We start from the raw sequence: 10,074 nt of genomic DNA on the forward strand, positions 1-10,074 counted from the left end.
AACAACAACAACAGTTTTAGATTCTTTTTCTTTAAAAGGATCAAAGAATATAAACTTTAGTTCCCCATAAAATTTGAATTCATCCTATGTGGAATTTTAATGATATTAAAGCTAGCCCAGCAGACAGTTTAAAGTGTAAGAGAACGTGGGTGGCTTTAGCGGGGATGAGGGAAAGTACCTTTGCATGCAGGACATGGACGGTGTGTCACTGAGAGAGAGAGCGAGCGCATATGTGCATATAGTATCTATGGCTGAAACAATGGTGCCCGTTAGCAAACTAGCGTCAAGGAAGGGAGAGAGAAGAAAACTGAGTAGATGACAGTGAGTTTTGTTATTTCAAAAACTCATTGCTGTTGAGTCAGAACTGACTCAGCTGATTGTCCAGCGGGTTTTCAGACACTGCAAATCTCACTGGAGAAGCTTTATCTTCTTTCTCCCATGGAGCAGCTGGTGGATTTGAACTTCCAGAAACACACAACATTTGGGTTAGCAGTACAATTCCCTAGGGACTATGCCATCAGAACATCTTGAATTTTGTTGTAGAGTTCATAAATTCCTCAGTGGTCTTTGACCATGTGTCTGATCCTAGGGTCCTTGTACTTAATCACTAGTACAGGGATTTATAAGGCATAAACCATTTGTATTAGGTCACTCATAGTGCTTGTTTAAAAATTCAGCTTTCTGGGTCTCACTCCACGTGTACTTGGATCATGAGAAAGAACCAGTTATGTGAGCTTCACTTTGGTTGTTATTATGTGTCCTTAAGTCAACTCTAACTTACAGAGATCCTGTCATGAACATGGTGCAGGGTAGGGCAAGATTCAGATTGGTTGTTTATAGGGTTGCTATGGGTTGTAGTTGACTCGATGGCATCTAATAAAATGAGCAACAGAGTCAAATCTTGCCCTTTCCTGGGCTTGTCATGGAAGAGAGAACAGTAAGTGCTGAGATGGGACACATCTGAGTATTCAAAGTGCAGAAAGCAGGACGTGGTGGTTGCAGTGTGTGAGAGAGATGTACGGGGAGAGATCACAAGAACCGAGAGGTTGGATTTTTCATTTTTGCAGGTATATAAAAAGCTCTTGGATAGTTGTCAGCAAATGACTGATGAGGTCTGCTTTCCCATCATAAGGGATGGAATGTGTGCACCAGGGTTGTAGAGTTGGGGAGCTGTTTTAAAGGAAGAACTAATATTAAGTCAGGTAATTTTCTGGTATCTGGGGAGAATTTGGGAGAATTCTTACCACTGGGGTGTGAACAGAAGTGATTTTATATATTGTCTTTTGAAGTTCCTGGGTGGCTGCAAATAGGTATCGTGTTCAGCTGCTCAACTGAAAGGGTGGCAGTTCAAGTCTGCCTTGGAAAAAATCCTCAGATGATGTACTGTCTAGAAATCAGGCATTTGAAAACTTCAGGGTAGAAAGTTCTACTCTTGCACACATGAGGGCACCATAAGTTGGAGTTGACTCGATGGCAACTGCTTCTTGTTTGGTTTATTTGGGTTTTGGTGGGGTTTTTGGGTGGTTGGTGTTTGCTTTTTTGTTTGGGTTTTGTTTTTGGTTTTTTTGTACAAAGGTATAGAAGGAGAATGGGTCTCTGTCCTTATTCCATTCTCTCTTCTTCCTCTACCAGATGGATACTGACCTCATGTCTTGAAGGTGACTGAGCTCTGCCCTTTCCACCTGGCACTGATGAGCAGCACCTACGTGGGACTATCGGGCAAGAAAGAAAATGTACCTTCCCCTCTTCCCTTGACACATTCTGTTTCATTCTAGACTACTGAACTAAAGTCAATACTGACAGTCTGCATTGCTCATCACCTGTGACCTCATACTGAGAACCAGGCATGTTTCACGTGTCGCTGTTCAAATCACAGCTCTCTGACACTTTCTCAGCCTGAGCTACTGATGACTTGTTAAAATGAGACTTGTAAACTTGAAAATATAGCAAGTTTAACCTGAAATGAGTGGAAGGTGGTTTTCTCCTTTTTAACCAAGCTGGAGGACAGACAGGGAAGGATTGCATTTTTCTAGTCTCCAATTAAGAAGTAAAGGTGATGGTGCGAATCATACTTTCTGTTAGTTCTGGGTTGACCTTGACTCAGAATGTGGTTACAACACATTTTATGACCGTAACAGCCCTGACTGTGTTTCTGTTTATTACTTCTGCTCCTCTTGGCATTCTCTGAGCGTGGGCCCCCTCGATGTCACATTCTTTGCAGGGCAGTCAGTTTGCTTATGCTGCACTAGACTCTATCTCATATAGCAAGATAATTAGGACCTTTGGAAGAAAATGTCCTGAGAAGAAGAATGCAGTACAAGAAAGAAAAGGTAATATAGATGAAAGAACAAATTGACTGTGAATATAATAAAAAAAAATCCCCAAAGAAATGATAATTATGCTTCTCGCATTCAGTCAACCAGAGTTATATATCGGATCTTTAAGTTTTGTAAAGTCTGTGAGTTATGCAAATGGTTAATACACTTGGCTTCTGACTGAAAGGTTGTGGTTCAGATTTCCCCACAGGTACCTCTGAAGACGGTCCTAGTGATCTACTCCTGAAAATCAGTCATTGTGGACTGTGGGTGTGTGGCCCAGATCTGCCTGACACTCGTGTGGTGTGACAAGCCTGGGTCAGTGGGAGCGGAGATTTATATTTGTCCTAGGAGCTCTAGGGAAACACACTGAGTGTGGCATTTGCTCTCAGAGGACTTGCAATCAGAGCAGCCCAACAGAAGTGAAGCAATTATTTTAAGGTGCTTGGGTCCACAATTGACACCCTTGACACCAGCAGTCAAGAAATCAAAAGATGTAATGCATTAGACAAGTTGGCTGGCATGGACATCTCCAAGGAACTGAGGAGCCATGATCTCAGTTTAAAGACTAAGGTGTGGCTGATTCAGGCCATGGCCTTTTCATTTACTTGCTTTACATCTGAAAGCTGGACAATGAATGAGGATGGCAGAAGAAGAATCAAAGCCTTTGAGGTGTGATGTTGGAGGAGAGTAGTGAATATCTCTTGGACTGCCAAAGAACAAACAGATACATATCTTGGAGAAAGTGCAGGCAGAGTTCATCCTTAGGGACAAGGACACGAAGCTTTGTCTCACATACTGTGGGCATATTGTTCATTGGAAAGGGAACATCATACTTGGAAAGGAAGAGTATCAGCAAAAAAGGACACGCGCAACAGTGAGATGGATTGACAAAGTGACTGCAGCAATGGGCTCAGAGGGTCGGAGATGATAATGATGACAAGTGCTGCTATGAGTTGTGCTCCACCCAACGGCACACCTAACAACAACAATGGATAGCACTAGATTAGACCAGGGAGTGCTGCAGGGGTTTGTAGATGAGAGAGCTCTGTGAGGGCTGGCATGTCCAAGCCATGATATTTTTCTTCACAGACTCCAGAAGGGATGATTATTTCTTTTGAATCATGGTCAAGAAATGAGCCCCTTGTCTATCTTGAGCCAATACAAGTGAGTCTCTAGGATAACTTTGCACATCAAGAATATATACTATGGTTTGGAGGAGTGCTGTAGCCTTTCCGCCACTACTTACCTGACTTGTCACTATTAACACCTGAGTCCACTGTATGCATGCCAAATCTGAACTAAATCACGTCCCCCAATTGTGAGACAATTTGTCTCGTCACTTTTTTTTCCTTGTTGTTGTGTGCTGTCATGTCAGAACCAACCCATTGCTGACCCACTCATGGTTTTTCAGAGGCAGTTAAACACACAGGAGGAAACTGCCCATTTTTCTCCCGTGTAGCAGCTGCTGGATTTGAACTGTGTTCTTTCGGGATTGCAGCACAGCTTCTTGCCACTAGGCTACCAGAGCTCACTTTGTTTCTTTAGAGGTAGGAAAAAGGAAAGTGAGGATGATAAGAGAAGAACCAGAAAGTGGAGACATTGTATGCACTGGGGAAACCTTTCCTGCTTACCAATCACCTCTACTTCTCCCACCCATATCTTGCTTTTTTTCACATCTGTTTTTCCCAGCCCAGTGACTGGAGATGTCTCCTACAAAAAGAAAAAAAGCCAAGTAAGAGAAATGAACAATAGTGACCACTATGTAGAGACTTGGGTTCATTCACTCACTCATCAATATGGTGTCTAATCCAAAGACAGAGCATTCCCCCTGTTCTCAAGCAGTACTATTTGTGAAAATATTTTCTTCTTTGGTGCTATAGGGCTGTTTTTTTATTCCTAGTAACCTTATATACTAAAAATGAACTGCTGCCTACTCCTACTTCATCCTCAGAAATTTACTGTATTTGAGCCCACTGTGTCAGCCCATCTTTTTTTGTGGTCTTCTTTTTCAATGACCCTTTGTTTTCCAAGCACGATGGCTTTCTTCAGGGCCTGGTCCCTCTTGATAATATATCATAATACAGATATAATATAGAAATAATATAGATAAGGTAGGAAAGTCTGATGTTAGGGACCTCTCTAAAGTACTCAGGAGCAACGGTGTCTCTCTGGAGACGAAGGTGCGCCTGATACAGGCCATGGTCTTTGCAATTGCTTGTTATGCATCAGAGAGAGTTGGACAATGACTAGGGAGGACAGAAGGAGAGTTGATGCCTTTGAGCTGTGGTGCTGGAGAAGAGTACTGAATGTACCATGGACTGCCAGGAAAACAAACAGATTCATCTCGGAGAGGATTAAACCAAGCTACTCCTTGGAGGCAAGGATTCTGGGGCTTCATCTGACATACTTTGGACATATTGCCAGGAGGGAAGGGTCCTTGGAGAGGGACGTCATGCTTGGGAGGGTGGAGGGACAGAGCAGGAGGGGAAGACCCTCTATGAGATGGATTGATTCGGTGACTGGGGTAATCGGGATGGGTGTGTCAGAGGCAGTGCAGTTGGCGCAGGATAGAGCAGGGTTTAGGGCTGTTGTGCATAGGGTCGCTATGAGTTGCAAACGACTCGACGGCACATAACAACAACAACAACAACAACAGTACAAGAGATGAAGTCTCGTCATCCTTGTTTTTAAGGAGTATTCTGGTTTACTTCCTTCAAGATAGACGGATTTGTTGGTGCGTCTGCTAATCCATGATATAGTCAATACTCTTCACCAACACCATTACCCAAAGGCATCAATTCTTCTTTAGACTTCCTTTTTCAGTGTCTTGCTTTCACATTCTTACGAGGTCAAAATAGCACACCTTGGGCCAAATTAATGTTAAGTCACCAAAGTGACACTTTTACTATTAAATACTTTGAAGAGATCTTTTGGGAGTAGATCTACCCAAGGTGATATATAATATGAGCACTGGTGGCCTAGGGGCAAGAAGGTGCACTGCAATCCCGAAGGCATGTGGTTCGAATCCACCAGCTGCTCTGTAAGAGAAGGATGGGTAATCTCTTCCTGTGTGATTAATTATCTGTCTCTGAAAACCGGCTGACAGGTCAGCTAAGGGGTGGTTCTGACTCAACGATCCACCACAACAATGCATCATATGGGCTAATGTGGAAACAAAAGTGTGAGAAGAAAGTGCTATGGAAGCAGCAAAGAGGAACCAGGTGTGTGTGTCTATGTATACGTGTGCTGTTGTATGACAAAGAGCAAGTGTTACAGAGGAAGTGATATTTGAGAACTCTTGAAAGATAAGGAAGATTTCTTTATATGGATAAGGGAGAAACCATAAAGGTGAAAAACAAGAAACATTACGTGCAAAGACTTTATGCATATCTACATCTAAAGATTTTCTCTTGAGTGCATTCTTGACTGAATAAATCATATCATTATATACTAATATAATGATTTACCAACATCACTAATGGCCTCTATTTTATCTGTGAAATTTCTCCTTCATGTGATTAGTGATATGGGATGGGAACTTAAGAATATCCTGCAAAGACATATGTACCAGAGAGCATTATATATATATAATTTCCCCCTTTGCTTTAGTGTTATTGACATTTATTTGATGATAGCATTTACTTGGTATAATGTACTTGGTTTAGCACAAATGCAAACCTGGGAAAATTGATGATAAATTATCTACACAAATTTTTTTGAATCTCCCACTAGATGGCATAAGAAGAACTAGAAACTCTGGCCTGATACCTAATTCTCACGCTAAACTCAGGAAAAAGAAGTTTCTATTTCTGTGGTTGCACAATTCTGAGTTTTTAAATCTCATTAACAAATATGTATTTATAATCACATTTCAGCAATTATATTTAAAGTAGACAGTAATTCTGTTTGAGATGAAATTCCCAGTAAAAAGAAGAATGTGGTGAATATTTGTTAAAAATCCCTTCTTAAAACAAGTTTCAAATCATTCTTTTTTCATGAAACAATTCCTTAATGTATTCTGAAAGTGTCTGTTGTGTGTACCCTGGAGTCAGAACCAATGCATAGCTGACCCTCCAGTAAGTTTTCAGAAGCAGTAAATCACATGGGAGGAGATGGCCCATCCTTCTCCCATAAAGCAGTTGGTGGATTCAAACCACATGCCTTTGGGATTGCAGCACAGCTTTTTACCTCTAGGCCACCAGAGCTCCTAATGTGTCCAGGGTAGCAATTTTTTCTAAAAGGATTCTTCAGGTACCCAAGTAAAGATTTATGAAGACAATAGATTCCTGACTTGAGAAAGAAAATAAAAGTGAATAATTTCATATTATTAGTCCCTTCGTAAAACAACATACTGTCATCCACTATCAACAAACCTGATCTATAGATTTTACAGAGTATAAGTGAAGCAATCTATATTTACTGATTAGGGTCAGTAAGAAATTATCACGTGAACTAGGTAACAGTTTACAGTACTTTATAACTTTTATAAACACTAGCCTGTATTACATAAGATAGTTATGCTAACACCATTCCTCTATCTGTGCTCACTTAGAACCCAGTGTTGTTGTGTACTTTACAGTCGAAACCAACCCATAGCTGATCCTCCAGTAGGTTTTCAGAGGCAGTTAATCGCATGGGAGGAGATTGCCCATCCTTGTCTCGTGGCGCAGCTGGTGACCTGGAACTGTGTGGCTTCATGGTTGCAGTACAGCTTCTTGCTACTAGGCCACAGAGCTACCTGTATAATTATGTAGCACATAAATTCCTTGCTCTTTTCCTTTGCACATGAATCTCTTGCAAGCCTGGACTAGCTCTATTTTAAGGATGTTGGAGAGTGTGAGTTTTGATAGGCTGATATAAGTGAATGATGGGGGCGCCAGAATTAGCTTAAGAATGCAGGTAGTTTTGTTTTTTCTTGCATACCATTATCCAAAGTTATTCTTTAAATTCTTCTTTAGTCTACTTTTTTCAGTGTGTAGCTTTTACTTCACAAAACTCCTAATCTAAACTTTGATGTGGCTAGTTCCACAGCACCCCAAAAATTCCTTCAGCATAAATTAATTGGATATGATTTTTTTTTGTGCAACACTGAACTAGCTTAAACAATTGTTGACTCTGCAATTGTTCACAGCAGGTTAGAAACCAGGAATAGTTTCCTTTTCAATAATGGGCTTTTGGGAGGCATAAAGATAAATCACTGCAGTGATAACTGGTATTGTAGTTACCTAGTGAGTGTTCTCACTGAGAAACTAGAAACACAGCTTGTTTCTATTACAATTGCAGCAGCCTGGAAGATTGCAGAAACTGGTGCAGCAAAACCAATTCCTTTAAGATACCAGGCTAAGAGTTAAATACATGCTCCCCAACTCCATCCCTGCCCCTCCCTGTGCTCCCAACTGGCTCATTCCAGTTCAACCTCTTGGTAAGAATTTCTGTTTCCACCCCAGATCTACAAAGTCACCACTTACAGTTTTACAAGGACCTCATGAAATTCCTATAAAAGAAATCACCCTGGGGTGGCCTCAAGATTTGAGTTCCTCAGCGTCAGTAGAGTTTAAAGAAAATACAGTGTAGATTTTAATGTTAATATAGTCTTATTTCCTGCTATTTATCTTGGGTAAAAACTAGTTTACAATTACATGCTACAATTAGGTCCAGACAAGAAATGGCAAAGAGTTAATTGACTGTAGACACTGAGAATGCATTCTGCTTGATGAACTTGTTAAGTGCCATTGAGTAGTAGAGGACTCATAGAGACCCTATGAATGAAAGACTTGATGGTTGATGAACTTAGTTACAGGAAATTATTTACGTGGATTGCCTCACTACATCTTTCACTGTTAATACAAACAAATATTATGTGACTCTTTCAGAACCTATTGTAGTTAGTTCCATTTGAGTTGATTCATGCTCATAGTCACTCCATGAGGCTGCTGCCGTGAATTGAATTGTGTGTTCCCAAAATATATATGATGCTTTACTGAGGAGACTACTTGTTAGCTTAGTGGTAAAGAATTGCACTACCAACTCAAAGGTAGACAGTTAGAATCCACTATCTGCTCCCTGGAAGAAAGATCTGCTGCTTCTGAAAACTCATTGGAGGAAAAGCTGTGGTCATTTCTGACTCAATGATACTTACTAAACAATAATGTAACTTATGCTCTGTGATCTGTTATGTACCCTCAAGTTGCCTGTGACTTATAGTGACCCTATGCACAACGCTGCCCTATCCTGAGCCAGTCCCAAAACATTTAGCCTCATTATCCCAGTTACTGAATCAGCCCATCTCATGCTTAGTCTCCCTTTCCTGCGTTGTCTCTCCCCTTACAAATATGATTTCTCGAAGGCCTGTTCCCTTCTGGTCATATGCCCAAAGTATGTGAGACGGAGCTTCAAAATCCTTGCCTCCAAAGAACAGCTTGTTTTCACCCTCTCTTGGACAAACCTATTTGTTCTTTTGGCAGTCCACGGTATGTTTAATAATCTTCTCCAGCACCACAACTCAAAGGCATTGATTCTCCTATCATTCTTAGAGGGAAAGGTGAAGTTTTCTTAGAAAAGAACAAATTATGCAAATAATTGTCTTAAAGGTGGAGTCTGTCCACAGAGATGTGAAAGGTCCCATCACAGCTTCATCTCTTAGGGAATGCATGGTAGATTTCTAGTTCAGAGCTGCTTCCTCTAGAGGTCAGATAGCAGTCACTCATTGTTTCTGCACACGCATGACTTCTGCAAGCTCTTGCAAAGAAAACAGGAATTGCTAGTTAAGGTTGTTGGGAAGGGGCGAACAACCTGGGGCTAACCTGGGGCTGTCTTTATTAGCTGAATTCTAGATAAGTTGCATACGGTAGGCTTCAGCCTTGTGATAAACAATTGGTGAGCACCTTGATCTGAACTATTTTAGGAGAAATCAACTTTGTTAAAGAGAAAAGAAAGGTATTTTGTATTTGATATATTGTACCAAGAGGAAATGAAAGTGAGGAAATTCATGAGCACAGTAAAGTTAGCAATATATATAAAAGAAAAATCAGTTAAAGTTTCTCATTCTTATTCTCTGTTTGATTGTAAAGGTATAGCTTAGGTGTTAAGCATTAGAGAAGTCATTTTATATGTTAGCATTGTTGTTGTTGATTGCTGTCTGGTTAAGCACGACTCATAGTTACTCTACGAATATAAGACCTAATGTTTTTCCAGACCAGAAGCGGCGCAGGCTCAAGCCAAGACCAGGCAAAGCAGAGGACTCCCACAATAGCTGCTGACACACCTCCAGGTAACAAGCCCCGAGGCGGAGAATAAACCAGTCGGGGAGGAGCAGAGGGACCTGCCACCTCCGGCAGACGCAGGACCAGAAGTGGTGCAGGCTCAAGCCAAGACCAGGCAAAGCAGAGGACTCCCACAATAGCTTCTGACACACCTCCAGGTAACAAGCCCCAAGGCAGAGAATAAACCGGTTGGGCCCTCGGGCCAAGAAGAAAAAACACAATCTATACAGGAGTTCTACAGGACCCATCACCATACCTTCAGAGACAGTACAAGTAAACTTAAGAGACACTGGACACAGGAAGAAGAAAAAATCTCTCTGACAAGCTGTCAGGTCATGGGTCAGACAATGGGAGATTAATTAATTCTGAAGGCATTTGGTAGAAGTGAAGTGGTATCCTGCTGGAGGGTGGAGCTGGGAAATAAGTGGGCTAAGCACTGGGCTAAGGGTAGGGACTACACTGTAACTAATGGTCAACTCCAAAATGAGGGATTT

This window comes from Elephantulus edwardii, unplaced genomic scaffold (assembly GCF_000299155.1).
Source record: "Elephantulus edwardii isolate Elephantulus edwardi_28Jun2011 unplaced genomic scaffold, EleEdw1.0 scaffold00001, whole genome shotgun sequence".
NCBI lineage: Eukaryota > Metazoa > Chordata > Mammalia > Macroscelidea > Macroscelididae > Elephantulus > Elephantulus edwardii.